The 19,730-nt window shown below is 37.1% G+C and overlaps 1 protein-coding gene across 23 annotated transcripts in view; it reads left to right on the top strand.

Moving 5' to 3' along the window:
• Positions 1 to 19,730, top strand: part of SOX5 (SRY-box transcription factor 5) — a 964,448-nt gene that overhangs the window by 168,534 nt on the left and 776,184 nt on the right. For 14 of the 23 annotated variants that reach the window (XM_044385168.3, XM_044385166.3, XM_057303258.1 and 11 more), the window contains one exon: positions 3,879 to 3,955. The exons of 4 other annotated variants lie outside the window; for them this stretch is intronic. The gene's annotated coding sequence lies outside the window, so the exon portion shown is untranslated. Of the gene's footprint in view, positions 1 to 1,481; positions 1,590 to 3,878; positions 10,865 to 19,730 lie in introns of all 23 variants that reach the window. 5 more of the 23 variants (XM_057303269.1, XM_057303259.1, XM_057303260.1 and 2 more) reach the window with 2 other exon arrangements.

The raw sequence follows: 19,730 nt of genomic DNA, 5'->3' as shown, positions 1-19,730 counted from the left end.
CTCCCCGCTTGCATACTGGAGTCTACAGAGGGCCAGACCTCCAGGAACTCCTAACTGAGATAGAGAGTATAGAGAGTCAGGAGGAATTATCATCACAGCACTGCATACTGAAGATGTGTGGGCTAGCACAGATTATTTCATGGGCTCTCCTTCCTTACCTCCCAGCCTAGTTCCTACTCTCAAGTTAGAACACTCGCTCTCCATTATGTGTGTATATTGTATAGCCTACCCTACGGAAGGGAGTAGATCCAGAGTTAGCTCCTCCCAAGAGGTGCTACTCATTCATAATCTCTTTTTGACTCTAGGAATTTGGGATATATACATTTCCTGAATTTTCTCCTTATATTCTGCTTATGGAGGATGCAGGCATGCAATCTCATGCAATTTTAATACAATATGGTCAATTTTATTTTATGATTAGGAACAGTATTTTATGGGAGAGAAGCGTTGCCTAATTTTGCCTAGAAGTGTCAAAGAGGGCTTCCCAGAGGAGTGAAGCCCACGGCAGGGATTAAAGATTAATTACAGTCTTTTATGAATAAGATGGGAAGTATATTTTTGAAAGAGCAAAGCTCAGTGAAGAGCAGGACCTCGTCTGTCATACTGACCATTGTGTCTCTATCACCTAGCACAGAACTTGGCGTCTTGTACATACTTGAGTATTTAGTGTATAAATGGATGAATGACTTTATCTTGAGGGCCATCAAAATTGTTCATTTTGAGTAGGGGTACAACATGATGAGATTTGTGTTTTATAAAATATAATATGGCAGCATTGTAGTAATGAATGAAAAGAGAATGAGACAGGGAACATGTTCTGTGAAGGTTCCTGAGAGATTCCTTTTAAGTGATCTCCGACCTCTTTCCAGATACTTAGAGAGTCTGTCACTCTTCACTGAACATATGGTAGTTTCCCATGTATGCCTCAAGAAGGCATGGGCACTGACTGTTCCCACCTCTTAAGATGGCCCAAGAAAATCAGAGATAATTCACAGAATTAATATTTAAGAGTTACTTTCTCAACAACTTTCATATAGTAGAGAGTTGAGATTTCCAAATGATCTGTTTTATAGGCAATAAATACATTTTTGTCATAGTCCATATGGACTGCTATAATAAAAATACCATAAATTGAGTAGCTTATAAACAACAGAAATTTATTTCTCACAGTTAGGGCGTCTGGGAAGCCCATAATCAGGGCACCAGCACATTGTGTCTGGAGAGAGCCTGCTTCCTAGATGGCCATCTTTTTGCTGTAACTTCACATGGTAGACGGGAGTCGGAAGTTCTGTGGGGTCTCTTTGATAATAGCACTAATCCCATTCATGAGAGCTCCACCCTCATGAACTAAGCACCTCCCAAAGACCCCACTTCCTAATACCATCACATTGGGCATTTGGTTTTAGCATACAATTTTTGGAGGGCACAAACATTCAGTCTATAGCTTATGGCATAGTGTCTTTTCTGCATTTCTTGTTCAGAGTGAGTCGATGAATTTTCAGCATTGGCTATGGCAACCTGGGGTCTACATGGTCATGAATCCGAGCACATAACTGATACTTGTTTTTACAGCAAGAGACTAAAGAGAGGTCAGTAAAATATATGCAGTTTTGTTCCTGTGTGTACTGATTTTCTGTTGGTGTGTGTCAAATTATTAAAAACTTAGTGGCTTAAAACAATGCCCACTTACTAGCTCATAGTTCTCCAGGTCGAGTCTAGCATGGCGTGGCTTTCTCTGCCCAGAGAACCACAGGCTGAAAATGAAGGTTGGCCTGGCTGAGTTCTTACGTGCACACTCTGGAGGGAAAAAATCTGCTTCCAAACTCATTCTTGTTGGTAGAATTCAGGTCTTTGTGGTTGTAAGAGCTGGGATCCCTGTTACCTTGCTGGCTGTTAGCTTGGGGTTGTCTGTAGCTCCTGCAGTTCTGTGGGTGCTCTCCCATCCGAGGCTAGCAGCGGTGTGTCAGGTCCTCCATGTGATTCAGATCTCTCTTTTCCTCTGTCTTTAACCTCTAGGTTAAGATTTAGAAGGTTAGGTCTACCCAGGTAGTTTCCCTGTTTTGAAGTTATATAATATAACCTATTCGGGAGAGTAAAATCCATGATATTCACATTTCTAGCGACTATGCGGAGCATGTTTCCCAATTAGGAGAATTTGGGAGGGGCATCTTAAATTCCGCCTACCAAACTTTTATTTATAACATTTACAAAGAACAAAAACAAGTTGTGAACAGCATCTTGCAGAATGCAATCTAAGCACTTAGGAAAAGCAAAAATAAAATTATGATTTAATTAATATTTTGTTTGAAAACTAGCACATCTTTTAATGAAGTTAATTTTCTAACATCTGACCTTGGCAGATCTACTATTACTAATCTTTAAAAATTTTACTAGCGTGTGACTCATTCACTTCTGTATATTCCTACCATTCACATTACCAAAACAAAACAAAACATTTCTATATTTATTACTGGGGGTGTGACAGTGGGAGTGGTTTTTATTGTTTGTGCAAGGAAAAATAAAACAATGCCATATAATCTATACATAAACACAATCACTTCAAAGTGATTTTTATTAGTAAGAGCTTTGTTAACTTAACTTGAATGATAAAGTAAGATATCTTTCAAAGTTTTGGGGATTTCTAGATTTAAATAAGAAAGGTACAAGAGTTTAATTGCACAATTAGTCAACTACAAACTCAGTCAACTACAAACACATTTCCCCACATATTCCTCATTTCTGACACCAATTGCAAGTTTGAGGGGTTTCTAAAACCACCTTCAGGTTTGACAATGTGCCAGAAGTATTCACTTAAGCAGGTTATACTCAAGGTTATAGTTTATTTCGGGGAAAGGATACAAATTAAAATCAGCCAGGGGAAAAAGTATATAAGGTTGAGTCGCAAGCTGATAAAAATAAGGCTAAGGCTGAGTCAGAGTTTGAGGCTTGAAGAACCAACCACAGAGCTTTCATTGTCCTCTCCTTATAGAGTCAGATGTATTACTCTCCCAGCATCAATATGGCAGTATGCATGGAGCGTTGTCCAGAGTTTTTAATGGATGTGATCACATACTGCCCAAGTTGCTGACCTTTAGGCTCCAGCCCCTCCTGGATGTCACTGTTGGGTTGATACCTTTAGTCTCCAGTTCCTTCCAGAGGCAAAATTGATACTGCATGGCCCCAAACCTCCATCCAAAATCACACTGTTTGTCCTGTGGCCAAAGCTCTCAGTCAAGCAAAGACACTCCTGCCAGACATGACATTTGGAGGACCTAGAGATCACGTCTTAATAGCCAAAGACAAAGGCCAGATCTTTCTTTGCATAAGGTTAACTCTTCACCACACAGAAAAGGAGGGAGGGAAAGAGAAATGAATGCAAATAGTAGTTATTTATTGAGGGTCTACTGTGTGTCAGGCAGTATGCTAAGCATTGTTTCCTTTAATTTTTTGAACACTATTAGAATGATGCTATAATTATTTTTGTTTTGAAGATAAGCCGAGATTTATAGATTAAGAGATTTACCCAAGACCATGTAAATAGTCAATTGTGGAACCGGGATTTAAACTAATGTCAGCCTAACTCAAAAGTGCATGATCTTAAACACTTTATTGCCTCCACCAAAACCAACGGGCAATAAGAATATACAATGTAATAAGAACTTAGAAGCAATTATTCTTGAGAATTGTTTTCAGGACAAAGTTGTCATTCAAATGTATAAGAATATGCATTGCTATTTTAATAATATAGGGTACAGAGGAAGAGGATTGCTATATAGAATGGTTATGTCATTGAACTCATACCTTCCAAATGGATTCCAGTCAGCACTGTATCATTTAATTAATTCAAACACATTTATGGGGTATGCATTATATCTCAGGTGCTGTGCTGGCCACTGGTGACCCAAAGATGATGACAAATATGTTCCTGTCCACAAAGAGCTAGCGATCCACTGGGGTATGTAAACTCTTGATTATTTTTTAATATTATGTTAGTTTTAAGCAGAATAGAGAGAGTGCAATCTGTAAGAAATATTTTGCCTACAAATTTTGCAAGCATGTGGAACAATTTTTTTTGACTGGATGAGCTAATGATAAAGTTACTAATTTTTAGTTAGCTTCAATTTTTCAATATATTCTTTAATAATAGGATAGATCTTTAAAAAGTAGTTTTACTTCCTTTGCCTTCATGGGGGGATATCATAGCACTGAGATTTGTCTGTATTTCCTACTTATAATAGTACAAGAGGGCAAATGAAGGGAGAATAGGAATGCCACTAGAGCACATCATACATAACAACAATGTGCATTTCGTCTTCACACTTGTAATGTTGATACTCTGCTTTTCCTGGGTTACTTTAGTGATCGTTTTTACCTTTCATTTTCTCCTACTTCACTGATTTCTCCAACTGAGCAAAGTCCCTATTGGGATAAAATAGGATTCCTTGTTTAGTTAATGTTGACTTTTGGCAAATTTGTACTTTATTTAAGTTATAGTTTATAATAGCCCATGCTTACAGTACACTATACAGTGTGCTGGGAGTGGTCCTGAAGCAATAAATACAGGAAGTGCAATAATATAAATAAGAAATATTGTATCCCAATTATACTTTATTTATTTTATAGCTTAATATAGAGGAATAAAATTAGAAAATAAAATAATAAATTTAAGTGAGCTTGATGTCCAGTAGTTCATATTGCTACTACACAACACTAACAACAATATATGTGGACTATTTAATACATATATTAATATGCTCTCTAGATTAAGCATTTTAAGTGCTGAGAGTGCAGTTGGGATCATTTTAAAATGTGAGCAACCCAAGAAAAAAAACGTGTCTTTTTTTTTTTTTTTTGCAATATGATTTTAATTTTTAAAAGCATTTAATTTTATAAACCATATCCATCATCTCTGCATAGATAAATGTTGTGGCAATTTTTTGAATGAACCTTTTGGTTCCCTAAAGAAATTATGGATACACCATAAATTTATAAATGAAAGGCCATTCATCAGAGTTATAAATATGAGCGATTCTTGTGCTGATGCCCATGTAAACTTAAAGTGGTTTAATATCTATTGGCTTTTGAGCATAGTTAGAACAGCAAAAGAATATAGATACTGTCATACTTACATGGTGTCATAACATTGGCAAAATGGTGAGAATGACATGAAATATTTTTTGAATAGCATGGCATTTCCTTGAATTACTGCTGGCCATACAACATAAATCAACCTTAATGATGGATATTCCAAAGATGTTTATTAATCTATTCGTTTAATCTGAAATACTCACTCTTGGCATTTATAGAGCCAGTTCAAAGGAAGTGGCAAGTGCTTCTAAACCCCCGCAGTTACTTTTAGGGGCCCCATTATTATGTCAGCTAAGTCTGGTTGGAATGGAGATTAAAATGCATACAAATCCTTTCCTTCTAGTCTATGCTAAAGATATTTGCTTGACTGAAATACATTTTCTTTTATATGTCTAATAAAAATCTCAGTTTGTTCCATCCTTGATGAAATTTACAACATGGCTCTCTATTTGAATCTTCAGTTTTTAATCCGTTTTCCTCCTTCCCCGCTCCCCAAATTGGAAGACAATCCTGTACTTGTATACTTTGATGAAAAGGACTGGAAAACTGACCAAATTCCTGTGCGCCAAATTAAGAAACAGCATATGGTGTATGATTTTGACAATATGTAGACAGGTAGGATGGACAGATGTAAAGACACAGAGAGGGGAATTTTGATTAGATAGTAAAGGTCAGAGACAGTAGCAGTTAAACTGAAGAAGGAAGGAGTCAGCTATGCATATGTTGGGGCGTAAGATGATATGAATGTGCGTGCAGGTGGCTGTGTTATTTATTAAAATGTGGAAAGTCTAGGCGAAGAGCTAACCTCTGTAGTAAAATAATGTAAGCAGGACTCAGCTTCTCTCCATTTCTTAGCTTCCACTAGGACAGCTTCAGTCTTGGCTTCACTCGGGAGCAAGATGGTGGCGATAGCATTTCTTCAGCCTGGGCGCCCTATCCTTTCATTCAGATCAAACAGGAAAAAGAGAGTCTCTTTCCCAGAAGCCCCATCAAAAGTCTCTTTGTACTAATTGGCTTTGATTAGATCACAGACTAATCCTGTGCCCCTCTCCTGGAGTAAAAGATAGAGTCAGCTTTATCACTTTCCATGGGCTAGGCATTGGGATTGCCTCCCAGAAGGAAAGGGGTACTTTTAACAGAAAGAGGGTATGTGGATGCTAGGTAGCAAAATAAGTAAAAAATAAATAAATTAAATTAAATTAAATTGCTGTCAGAAGAAAAATTACAATGCGTATATACACATGAAATTTTGCGTATATTTCCAGAAGCCTGTAGATTTCCTTGCAATCCATGGATTCTAGATTAAGAAACTCTTAAAAGTAACAGTCAATCAATACCTTCTGGAACAAACAAAAAACAGTGTTGATAACCATAGCCATCCAGGAAAATGTGTTTTTACTTAGATTGTTTCCTGAGAAAAGGCACAAAAAGAATATAATCTATAACTAGATGTTTAAGTGATAATATCAAATTAAGAATGAACAAGAAGTTGTATTTTCTTGTTAGCTAAAGTAGAAATGAGTGGTTCACCTTGAAGGTGTTTCTGTAACTATTATTGTGTACGAGGAAAAGAGGCAAAATCTTTTATTCAAGGTAAAAACTTTAACAATGTCGGAAGACTTCTATTGGGATAAAAAGAAGTTTTCCAGTGTTGGTTCAACAACTTTTATTGTGATGGGTGCCTGTGTTTATGTGCATCCTAAATCCCTTCAGTTTACTCAGTTCAGTTAAAAAGAAGTATTAATGCGGGAATGAAAGGCAGAGCATAAGGAATATAGTCAGTTATATTGTAATAGTGATGGAAGGGGACAGATGGCAGCTACAGTTGTGGTGAACATAGTATAATGTATAAACTTGTGAAATCACTATACTATACATCTGAAACTAATGGAACATTGTGTGTCAACTATACTCAAATAAAAGAAATTTAGAAATAAATATTATTTGGAAAAAAATATTAATCACTATGAAAGTGATTTGTAAAGAATATCCTTTAGATGATTGGCCCAAACTACTTGTTGATTTGCTAATTTTTTTTTCTTTTTAGCTATATTTTGTTTTAGAACATGTAGGTGATGTCAGTTGTTTCTTTAAAAATTATTTTTATTTGAGAAAGCTTAAGAAAATGGGTAGAAAATATAGTTCAATCATTGAAAAATGTGGATACTTTAAAAATGCCTATGCAATGATTGTGTACTTTTCATTAGTATTGGTCTTTTAATAATGTGGACACTAACATAGCAGCTGCCAAGGTAACAGTCATAAATATGCTTTATTTTTACCTAAATTTCTTAGTTTATTGACAAGCAAGAGTTAGCCTGGGATTCTAAGTTACATCTCTGAACACAAGAGGAGTTTTTCTTAAGTGAATCAAAATATTACTCAAAAATGGAAAGGAATTCCATGATTGTCAGATATTTTTAAAGAATAAACATGTTAATTGAAGATGGCTTTACTGTGCCACCTGTTGTCTCTTCACACAAGCAAAAACCCTCGGAGGTTTTAACACTCTTCCTCATAAATGATAAGCTTTTTAACCTAAATCTTCTACTTATGACTAAAGTGATTGTCACTGTTCCTTGTTCAGTATTCTCAGTTGTGAAGAAAGATATTATATTTTTCTCTAACCTCTAATGCTACTGAAATGCTACAGCTGTTTTGGAGGGTGTCCACTTTTCGAAATATTTCTGCAAAGGCTATAATGTATATGGCTTTCCACACCAACATGTTATTTTTAGAAACTCCTCCTGAAAACCTCAGTTTACCACCAGTTCTTGCTTCAACTGAAAAGTTGGTTCTTCTTTGATCTGTTACTACTCCGTGTGTGTATGGTTTTTGTTTTGTTTTGCTTTCTAGATTACAGCATATCTTTACACAGTGTCAATTATCTGTGAATAGGAAACAGCAGGTAGTTCATTCGTTGAAAACTAGTTTACAGATTTTCTTGCTATACATTTCTCTGTCTTTCAGATTCAATTTTAGATTTAACCAAGCTAGGAAGTTGCTTCTCTCTGTGGTCATATTATCATCAGTGGAGTTTGGAGAAATGAGTTTTTTTTAAAGAACAAACTTTTAAAAATCTATCATTTAAAATGTTATTCTTCCAATTTGGCTAAAACAAATCAATAAATATTTTTAAGGCTGTGAGTTAAAGCAGGAAGAAAGTGTCACTCCTGTAATCCTTTCTAAAGACAAAAGATAGAGGACCAAAGTCTTGTAAGAGCAATCCATATTGTATTTTTTTTTTTCTACATGATGTCCATTTCAGCTGTGTAGGTGAGAGTTTCAGATAAGATTAAATGCTTTTACAGATGTGAACAGTCAAAACATCCCCTATTATTTATTTTAAGGGCTTTTTAAGGAGAAGGAATGGGTTTAATGTGAGACCGCAAAGCATACATTTCTAAGACAGCTGCCTGTCTGAATAGGGAATGAGCTAAGGGGTGAACAGGAGAAAATCCACATACATATTTGAGTTTCACTTTAGAACTTTTGATAGCTTTGGTCACTGATTGGAGTTTCTCTCCAACTAGGAGCCGAGGAGACAAAGCAGGTAATCTACATAATCTTTCCCAGGTTTTCTACAAGTGCCTGTAGATGAAAACATGTCAGACAACTGGTCAAATAGGGCCTAAAGTTTTCTCTGTTTATTTGTTTTAAATCCCTTCTTTACTGAGAAGGAAATAAAAAGAAATCTTGAAGTTGGTGACAGACTTGGGTTCTTGCCACATTCCCAGCTTACTTCGTGGACGGCTCTCTACTTCAGAGAAAGTTAATATTTTCCAGAGATGTGCCATAGGTATTCTAAATCATACTACAGACACCTGCTCCTTTATATGGATATGTTCTCCACCTAGGATGAATCAGACTTGATTTTTTTTTTTTTTTTTTTAGTGTGCTTCCTTTCAAAAACCTCATTAATCTTAGTGTGCAGAATTTAGGGGGAAAGTTGTGTTTTGCTAGTTGACACTGTTTAATGTAAATGATTTATGATTATTCCTTATGTATACACGATAGGCACTTTATAAATTGGATTGTTCTAGGAGTAACACGATACATAAATGTTATTGCTATAAATTCTGAAGTTGGCTATATATTTTTGTATCATGTAACCAGTTGACTTATAAATGCTGACTATTTCAACCTGCTTTTTCTACTCAATATTGTAAGTGGTGACTTAGGTAAGCCAAGCAGAGATATACACAGAGTCGCTCAAACTGCACAAGAACAGGACATCTTGGCACCTCTCCAGCATGGCTTCTGGCTATCTTCCAGGGGTAATGGCAGAAAGAAGAAAGAATGAGAGGGGAAACTGAAACTATATGTAGTAAAAAGATGAATCTAAATGATTATTATTTTTTGCCCAGTAAAGTCAAGAGCCAACCAAGAGAAAAGGGGAAAAAGCAGAGCAAACAGGAGAAAAGTATTAGTGAAACCTATTCAGCAAAATTTAGTTAGATACCACTTCACAGGTAAATTTTCATCACATCATATTAAATAAGGGTAAATTATATACGTTAAAATTAATAGGTTAACAACTATGCAATTATAATTTTTTTGTATCAATAGGTGTGTATAGAAATAATAATGTTTAGTTCCTTTCTTTTGCGTTTCTGTGAGAAGTGTTTGAGGAATGGAGCTTTACAAACCGCTTGATTCTACTGGCCATTTTATAATACGTGTAATGCTGTTACACGAATAGCTCTTATTTTTTACCATGAAAAGTCACGGTGATTTTCTTTCTAAGATCCTAAAGAATTTGAAAAAAAAAAAAAAAAAAAAAAGAAAAACCTCCGAATAATTGGTCATTTTATATCTGAGTAATTGTTAAATACCAAACTCATCTAAAATGTTGAGGTAGAGGGGAAAGAGTAACAGCCATATAACTGGCCAGTCAGCTTCATAGCAATTTTTTGCTAACCCCTGGTGTTATCTGCTTACCTGATCACACAGTCCTGGCGTCGGGGCTGATTTGAATTGTTCTACGGCCTAATTTGTGTAAAGAAGAACTGGGCTGTGAAGAATTCTATTGTGTTTATAGTGTCTATTCTGACAGTGATTTTAGAGTCCATTTCGTGGGCTGTTTCAGTTGATTCCCCTCCCCCATGACCTCTTAAGTACTATTGTCTACACAATTGATCTGGTCCCCATGAAGCCAGTTCACATCAGCTGTTGCAGTGGCTGAAAATACAAGATCAGTAATTTTAAAACCTTGAGGTTCCTATCCTCCACAAAAGACTAAATTTCATCAGGCAATCCCATGTGAAAAGATCATGAGACTGAAACCAGTGGGGGGTGTGTGTGTGTGTGTGTGTGTGTGTGTGTGTGTGTGACTAGTAATAGCAAACATTATTTATTTGGCTGTTACATTGAGGGAAATATCCTAATTTGCTCCTTTATAGCTTCAGAAATACATTTTTAATTGTCATACTTTCTGGAGTTTTCCTGGTGCATGCATTGGAAAGAATATGCATATGCAGATATCTCTATATTTGTAGGCACTATAGTCAAAACAACTTATTTGCCTAGCTGCAAAGCTGACTTACTCACCCACTCACAAACTCCCTAGAGGAAATAGGGCAAAAAGGTCAAATAGAAGCAATAAAGCCCATGATCTTTTACAAAAAAGTTACTTCAGAAGTTCTCAGTGGCTCTGTTCGTCTTCTGGAAGGGAGATCACTCCATTCCCTGCCCATTCCTGTGTCATCAGCAGTAGCTTTGGATTCATTTTAGAAGAGGGAAGTCTGTTTCTACATTGCTGCTGCTATCCACTCAGGTAAGCTGGATTGAAATCCCAGTGAGACCGCTGTACCAGCCTAGACTATGGGAAGATTCTGTGCGGATAGAGGGATTTACGAACCTCAGTTCACTGATCCTGTAGAATCTTAACCACTATTTAAAATTCTGCTTTGTCTTAAAGGAGGCTAAATTTAAATGCAAGACCTCCAGATTTAAATACACACACACACACACACACACACAATATCAGAAAAAACCCATGGGTTTTTGTTCAGTACAGAATACTTATAGTAACTATCATTTACTGAGGACTTTCTTTTTGCCAGTAGCATCTAATTTAAGCCTCCTAAGTACCTCGTGAAGCCAGTGCTATTATTATACCCATTTTTCAGCTTAGGGAATTGAGAGAGAAAGAGAAATTGAGTAACTTGCCGTGACTCAACAGCTAGTAGGAGGTGGAGTCAGGATTCAGAGCGAGGCAGAGAGATGCTGGGGTTGAAGCGCGCCCTGCCAGGTTGGCTGTAAGCCGTATGCAGTGCTTCATGGATGAAAAGAATGTAGTAGAGCCATCGTTGAGTAGGAAGTAGAACTTGAGCTTCTGTTTCTTGTACTAATGGTCACTGTATCTCCCGCTCAGGCCCTGTTGTGACCAATGGCAAGTCTTATTTGAGAGCGCCAGTCAAAAGCGAGTAAAAAATAATCGATGGCCAAGAAGAGAAAGGAGTGCACTGGTTAGTGTGAGGCTCTGACCCGAGGACCTTGCTTTCACTATTGCCACAGTCAACAAGCGAGCTAATGAACCACAGGTGTGCGTGTGTCATTAGTGTCTTGCAGTTTTGTCTTCCTGGGTAGCTACCATCAAGAAGGACAGTGCCCTCTATGAATATGTATTTAGAACTCGATACAGCAATTTATTCTTTTGAAAAGCACTTTATCATTTTGCTGTTGATAAACATATAAGCAATAATCAGTAGTTAGAAGTTTCAGGCTAGAATGGATGCCATTATTAGTGACTTAACTTTTCCTGTGAATTCCATGTGTGTCACCAGGATTGGCTTGTGCCACCCGGAGCTACATACATCCAATTTTTAGAAAAGCTCGCTTCAAATGCTTCTTGTGCTATGAACCCTTTGGTTCTCAGAACTCTGGTAGTCACTAATTTCCAAACTCTGAATATGTAAAATAAAGTACTTGCACAAAAAACCTAGGAGCTGTATAGGTCAGAACATTTGTTTAAACTAATATAGAATTAGCTTTTTCAGTTCCAGCTCCCTTTTTCCTATCTATTTGCCTTGCTAATAAGAAGGCCTTAACTTATTCCTGTTCAGTTACCTTGTGCCATGATACCTCTCCTTTTTGGATTTTTTTATTCTGAGTTGAGCAGACCTTCCTATTCCACAGTAATAGTAAAACAGAAAGGCTGCTCGATAAATAAGGGTGGTGGAAACAATGAAATGTAACTCAAACTAGGCAAAATAGCACCTCTCAACACAACTTCCATTACATTCGAAATTGGTCTTTACAGATATTTTTCTCTGCCTGAAACATGTGTGTTAGTTCTATTTATATAAGGGAATAGTGACATCCTGTGTGTAGCTAGACTAATTGCCTCTGTAATTAACCTATTTGAGAAGGAAGTTGCATAGAAATAAAATATCATTGAGTACCGAAAGAGGCAATTTTATCTCAAAGCAAACCTCCAACTTTACCAGAGGGTGTGGAATAAACAAAAAGATTCTGTCTCCTTCCCTTCCATCTTTTTTTTTTCCTTCCTTCTTTTCCTTGTCTCTAGACAATTCCACTGTCTTCTCCATTTTCTCTCTACTACCTTTATTTCCTATATTATGAGGTAAAGATCTAGTGTTACAATGAGTGAATATTCTGTTTTTAAAATAGAATTGAGGATAGATGGAAGTGTGGTGAAAGAGATAATCTTTTTGTCTCAGGAGTGTTCAAGTGTCTTTTTGGTCAAGGGTGGGATGTGCATAGAATCATTTTGGTGTCTCAGAAGTTGTGGATGAAACTTAGCCTTCTTCCTATCCCTTGATAAAATACATGTTAATTAAATTTAGAGAGGTATCTGGGGACATGGCGAAAGCAGGGTTTCTCTTTTCATCTGTTAAATCCAGAATAAACTGTTAGAAGGCAATATATTACCATAGAGTGTAGTTTTTGTGGTCAGAATTATTCATAACTCACCTAAACATATGACTAAGGGGGAAAAGAAGAGCAGTTTTTTTTTTTTTTTCCCAGTGTCCCTTTCAACATTTTTGAAAGGTAAGAGATTGCCAAGACATTTCAGAAAACAGTAGGACAAAGCAAAAGCAAGAGGCATAGGAGAAATTAGTCAAAATTGTCCTGCTATTTATGTCCTGACTTATCCTCAAACCCCAGCAAGACCCAGCTTTCACGGCTTTGTTCAACCCTAGCTTCATGTATAATCCCCTATTCCATAATCAAAATGGTATTTTGAACCAGATAGCTTGTTTCAGACTTTTTTTCCTGAGATAATGAATGTTATGTTATCATTGATATATTTTTAAGTCAGGTAACTAAGTTTGTATTTTGCATGTTATACTGACTTGAAAAAGCTTGAAGTTATGACCACTACTAAGAAGAATTTCCTTGTGAAATATTTGAGAATTTTAAGCCAAAGTAAGCGTAATCACGGTATTATATAATGATGGCTGAGAGCAGAATAGTTGGAATGGAAATGGTTTGGAGTTTCAGACTGCGGTGGGCTTGGATTCGTTAACTTGTAGGACAGTCTTTCCATGCCTCAGTTTTTTTTATCTGTGATGTGGGGATACAAATTCCCCTTTCATAAGATAGTCTTGAGACTTTAGTGAAGAAACATTCACGTAATACCATGCCTAGTGCCTATAAATAAACGCTTAGTAAATAGTAGCTAATATTATTTCAGATAACATTGGATAAAGCAAAATGATGTGGATACTAGTTTACTGTGAATTAATTTAATCTTATCTGGTTGAACTAGTCTTCAAATGGATTTGCTTAATGACCCTTTCATTTATTGTTTTATAATCTTTAAAACTGTGGTAACTTTTCACTTCTATTGATAATTTATATTAACAATAGCTGGCTTATCATTCTTGGAAGATGGTACAAGGACATTTTTAGAAAGTATTTTTCCTTGACAAAAATATGAAGTAAAAGAAGAGAAAGAAACACTGCAGAAAGTTTTCTTGTGCATCACCTTGTGATTAATCCTTAATCATCACTGAAAATTATCAGATTGCAAAAGAGGCTCCTTAGGAGTAGAAGGAAACACTCAGCTCTACAAAACTGGTCATTTGGTCATGGCTATGTTTTGGCAATGCTGCTAATTAAAGATAGTATCTATGATCATTGGGGTGAACAGCAGCTTAGCGCGAGTCTCCCATCTGTTTCATTGGCCATATTCAATCAGGTAGCGAATTACATGAATCAGAAACTCAGAAAAACCATCCTCCGGAGATTCAGACTCAGTCACTGCTTATTATCACAAGATAATTCACTCATCCGTTCAACAAGTATTTACTGGGAGCACATTACATGCCACCCACTGTGTGTCAGTTTTGAAAATATCGTCGTGAACAGAGTAGACAAGGCGTGGGGCCTCACAGACTTTACAGCCTGACAGAGAAGGCACATAACATAACACAAGTAACTACAATGAAATATGGAAGTCTTATAATAGGGGAATTTTTTTGATCTCTTAGCCAACTGAGTTGTGAATTGCTAATTGTGGATAGTGGGGGTAGGGGTATTCCTCCCTGCTTTGAATTTCCATAGCATTTTATCTGTACCTCCATTTGGAAACAGCTTCCACCTTGCATTCAGTTCCTTATGACTGTGGCTTATCTTCTAGGACTTCAGGTTCCTTAGGAGCCAGGCAGGAGCCATGTGGGAGTGCCCTTCGTATCTTTCGGAGGGTATGCACTTGTGCACTCTACATAGTAGGTACTAAATCAGTGCTGTTGAGAGAACTGAAGCAAAGAAAAAGTGTTAGTGGTTTACATCCATCGTCCTTTCTGTTTTAAATTCTTAAATATTTCAGTTTGAAATTTCTCCTTCATGTTCATTGTGGTTAGAGGGAGGTAAATAACCAAGTGAAAGTCATGGTCCTTCCTTTTATCCCTCTCTCTCATCTATTATTCTCTCAAAATTTAATCCACAGCAATATCCTCTGGAATAAATTCATTACTATTTGTAAGACTTTCCAAGTTTGCTCTACAGAAGTCTGACTTCCGTTGCCACGTGCAAATAATAATGGAAGAAGCATCTACTATTTTTGGTCTTTTGGGATATCATGATCAACCTTCTTTTCTGCCGATCACTGGACCTATCAAGAAAATCAGTGTTAGGTTAAACTAGCATCTTGTTTGGAAAGGTTAGAACTCTTCATCGGCTATAAAAAAAGGTAGACCCTTTAACCAATGGTTTAGTGTTCATTTGCCGTTGCCCGCCTCATAGAGCTCTAAAAAATAAAACTGAAATCTGACACCTTTTAAAAAGTAGGAAAATAATCAACTCTTAGACAGGAATCCAATCCATAGCTTAAGAAAATTTGGTATTAAAAATGATAAAGGGAGTAGTTCTGCAAAAAGAAGGAAGCCTTTGCATATTGTTCTGGAAGGATTGGAGCTGCACTGAGATTGAGAGACCTGAGCTCGGTGTTGCCTGTGAGCCAGGGTGTAATTTAGTGAGCTGACAGGAGGAGTGAAGTATCTCCTCAATATCTGTGTTTGGCAGAAGAGATGAATGCATACATCAAGACACAATGTTTAAGTGTTTTATTTCCTTATTTCAGCCTGTCAAACTGTCAGTATAGTTAATGGCCACCAAGAGAGAGAGAGAGAGAGAGGGAGGAGGAGGAACAGAGAGAAACAAAGGTGCTATGGAATCTGAAAAGAAAGAAACCAGGAAAGCATTTGCATGTTTCTGTGGCATAATGGTCAGTCAGACAAAAATAACTCACTATATTCATCTCTCTACCAAAGCCAGATGTGCTGGTCCCCTACCTACAATCCCCGCACCCTTCCGAGCCTTCGTGTATGTCCTTCATGATTGCTTCATTTAACTTTGATCTCTGTGACTCCTTTCACTGAAGTCTAGATTGATTAGCGATACTTAAAGGATTATTTTATGCTTTATCCGTGGTATCCAATTTTGCTCAGTTTTCCAAGTTTACTATCTTGTGTACATTGTTTATAAAATCGGGTATTAATGCTATTTATACAAAAATGTTCACTGTAACACATAAAACATCCCCCCTCCACTTTCCTTTTTATCATTTTGAGTTTTTATAGTACGCAAAGAATAAAATTGGGCTGGATTTTGACCTATTGTATCTTTCTTCAGAAAAGAAAAAGCGTAAAGTGAAATGACTAAATTAGACATTTACAAGTACAAGACTATTTTAAATTTCTGAAAATTCTTAGCACAACCAAGGGATTTTTATTTTATAAAAAGGAAGTATATAGGATGGATTGTTTTTGTACTGGAAATATGTTATTCTTCCATAGAAGTGGTAAAGCCTCTTGTCATTCACATCTATGTCAAACTGAATTTTCAATCTTTGAATTCATTCCAGTGATGAATACTTTTTATAGTGAACACTTTTAGTTGCCTTATAAACAGAGAAGTATTTAATTAGAAAAAAATGTTTTTTAAAATATCTATTTACAAATCTTATAAAATGGTCTAAGGAGAGGTAGTATGGAGTATTAAATACACTGGGTCCCGAATCTGGCCAATCATCAACACCTGGCAGGCATTTAAAAGTACAGACCCTTGGACTCCACTCCAGATTGCCTGGAAGAGGATCTTAGGGATGAGGGTCCAGCATGTGTGTATATATAAGATCCATCCCACACTCCCTACCCCTGGCCCCCAGGTGATGTGGGCTCTCAACCAGGCTAGGAAACGTACTGTCTCTGTCACGGAGGGAACACTGCTCTGGTTATCAGTAGAATTTGGGCTGATTTCTGATAGTATCATTCACTCACTGAGTAACTTTGGGCAAATCACAAGCTTTGGGGGAGCACATTTTTCAACCCTATATAATTTGTGTGATCTTTTCCAGCTTTCATTATATTAATGAAGTTTTAAAAAGTTTTAAACTTAAAACTGAGTCAAAATACACATGCGCATGTACAGTTTCTTACTAGTTTTTATTCTTAGGTTGAGTTGATAGAAGTAGGCAAACAGGGGTGCCTGAGTGGCTCAGTCAGTTAAGTGTCTGCCTTTGGTTCAGGTAATGATCTCAAAGTCCTGCGATCGAGCCCCATGTTGGGCTCCCTGCTCAGCACGGAGCCTGCTTCTCCCTCTGACCCTCCCCCCACTCCCCCACTTGTGTGCTCCCGCTCTCTCTCTCAAATAACTAACTAACTAACTAACTAACTAACTAACTAAATAAATAAATAAATAAATAAAATATCTGTTAAAAAAAGAAGCAAACAAATAATAAAAAGTCAAAAGAATCTCTCCTCTTACCCTCAGTTTAAGACTTCTTGATTGGACCTCTCTTTTTTGATATCAATCATGAACATGTTCTCATGAAAATGATAGACCTTCAGATGCAAAACTGAACTCTTCCCCACCTGCCCAAATTTGTTTCTCTTAACAAATGACATCATGCATCTTGTGTTAGCCAGAAACCAAGCATCACCCTCCCTTTCATTTATCTTTGATATCCTGGCTTGATCTAACCTCCTGAAATATTGTTCATCTGTCAACTTTTTATTTCCCCCACCATCCATCTGGGCCAAGGTGCCATATTTCCTGGATTCTGCAATAACCTCCCAATTGAGAGTCTTTTCTATACCTCTTGCCACCCTGTGCTTTAGTCGATGTTCAGTATTGCCAAGAGATTAAAAATGCAGATCTGATCATAGGTCTTTCCCCTTCCCATCCCATTGCACTTGGAATAAAGACCAAAATGTGTACAGTGGCCTGCAAGACCCTGCACGATCTATCCTGCCCTTCCAGAACTCCCTCACTTTCTGCTCTCTATGCCAACTGGCTATCCTTCAGTTTCTCACACGGTATATTTCCTTTCCATCTTAGGGCCTTTGAATTTTCATTTCTTTCTGTCTAGTAGGCTATTCATGTCCAGCTTTTCATTTCAGATCAGCTGAAATGACATTTCCTCAGGAGAGCCTTTTCTGATGCCCCAGGTATGATTGAGTCTACCTATTATATACTAGAATAGAATACCTTGCACTTTCCTTCAGAGCATTTTTCACAGTTTATAATTTTATATGAATGCAATGACTTGGTTAATTTTAATCGAATCTAAAAGACTATAACCTTGGTAAGAATAGGGACCTTGACAATTTTGTTTATCACTGATTCCCTAATTCCTCAAACAGTGGGTAGTATATAGTAGGCTCTTAAGAAATATTTGTTAAGTAAAAGAATAAGTGAATCAATAGAAGAAGAGTACTCGTATATGCAGGGACATCTCCCTCATTGCCACATATATTCTTTCCAGCAGTCTGGAATTGGTAATCTCTCAACCTACTACTGTTTCTCATTCTCTGTTCCGGTAACATCTGAATGCTTGGTTCAACCCTTTTCTGTGCTCCTCTGAGGTTAACGAGGAATGTAAAAGCAGTTGCTTTAGTTGCAGCTCTTGAGATGAGGTGTAAAATAGTGCATAACTCAATGCAAGAAGTATGGGTAGAGAAGAGGCCCCTCAAAAGTTTCTTTACAGGAAATGAAGATTCCATTTCCTGAACTCCCTTGTTTGCTCAAATAAAGAAGTTGTTCCATGGAGGGTACACAAATCTCGTATCTGAACTGGTCAATCATCGTGTTAGATTCCTGTCTTGACATAACACATTGATACAGGTTATTGGCAGGAAGACAGCTTTTGGAGACAGAGAAGATTAGAGATAGGGAGTTTAGTTAAGGCAGCATATTTATTGTTGTCTGTTTTTCAGGCATATCATATTCTTTGTAAAATATGATCTGGGAAACTGGAACTCCTGTCATGTACATTGTGTGTTAGAGGGCCTTCTTCCTCACCCTCCTCTGGCTGTTCCCTTCACTCCTGGGTAGATGAACAATCTACTAGGTCCTATTCTAGACATGCTCCAGGAAATTTATACCTTGTAATTCCCTGTCCAAAGACTTCACGCCTGTTGATGAGGCCTGTGCAGGCCTCTTCCATGATCTGTCCTTCAGAGGTCATACTTTGCCCCTGGAGTGTGTTACCCTAGGTCCAGGGGTGGCTAAGGGACAGCTGCTTGAGAGGGGCTGGCCACAGAGAGGGGGTGCCTCCATTTATCCTCTTGTCCTGGGTCCACAAATATTAAGGGGATGCTGGAGAGTAGATGGGTACTTTAGGGAGAAGGCATATAACAAGAGAAGAACACAAAGCCCTGAAGAACATAAAGTCAAGGCCCAGACAAGTTAATACTTGACTAGATGAAAAAACAAACCCATAGTGTCTGAGTAAAATAACTTTTGAAAACAGAAGCCAACTAGAAAAATAAGAATTAGGAAAATACAGCCTTGATTTTTACAGCATGACTCTCTCTAGTCAGCACTAGTCATGATTAGTGGGGTATTTGTTCTAGAGAAAAGGCTCATGGCAGTGATCCATGGCATGATCCCATTGGGCCCTGTTGTCATGGTCCCACTGGAGCTCAGTTTGTTATTCACATTTTTTTTTAAAGAATTGAGTGTTGGTTTTGTTTCAATATTTGTTTCTCATCATGTAATTAATATATATTATTTTCCCAGAATTTTCTATAGTGAAGTAGAGAGAACATGTTATTCTCATCATTGGGAAGAAGAATTAATAACATAAACAGGTAGTTAATAGCATAGCTAAAATTTATTGTCACAAAAACACCTGTCCATTCATTGCTGCCCTATATGAACAAAATCTC

Source organism: Ursus arctos, unplaced genomic scaffold, assembly GCF_023065955.2.
Source record: "Ursus arctos isolate Adak ecotype North America unplaced genomic scaffold, UrsArc2.0 scaffold_26, whole genome shotgun sequence".
NCBI lineage: Eukaryota > Metazoa > Chordata > Mammalia > Carnivora > Ursidae > Ursus > Ursus arctos.
Note: the sequence above shows the minus strand (reverse complement) of the source record. Positions and strands in the feature narration are given on the sequence as shown.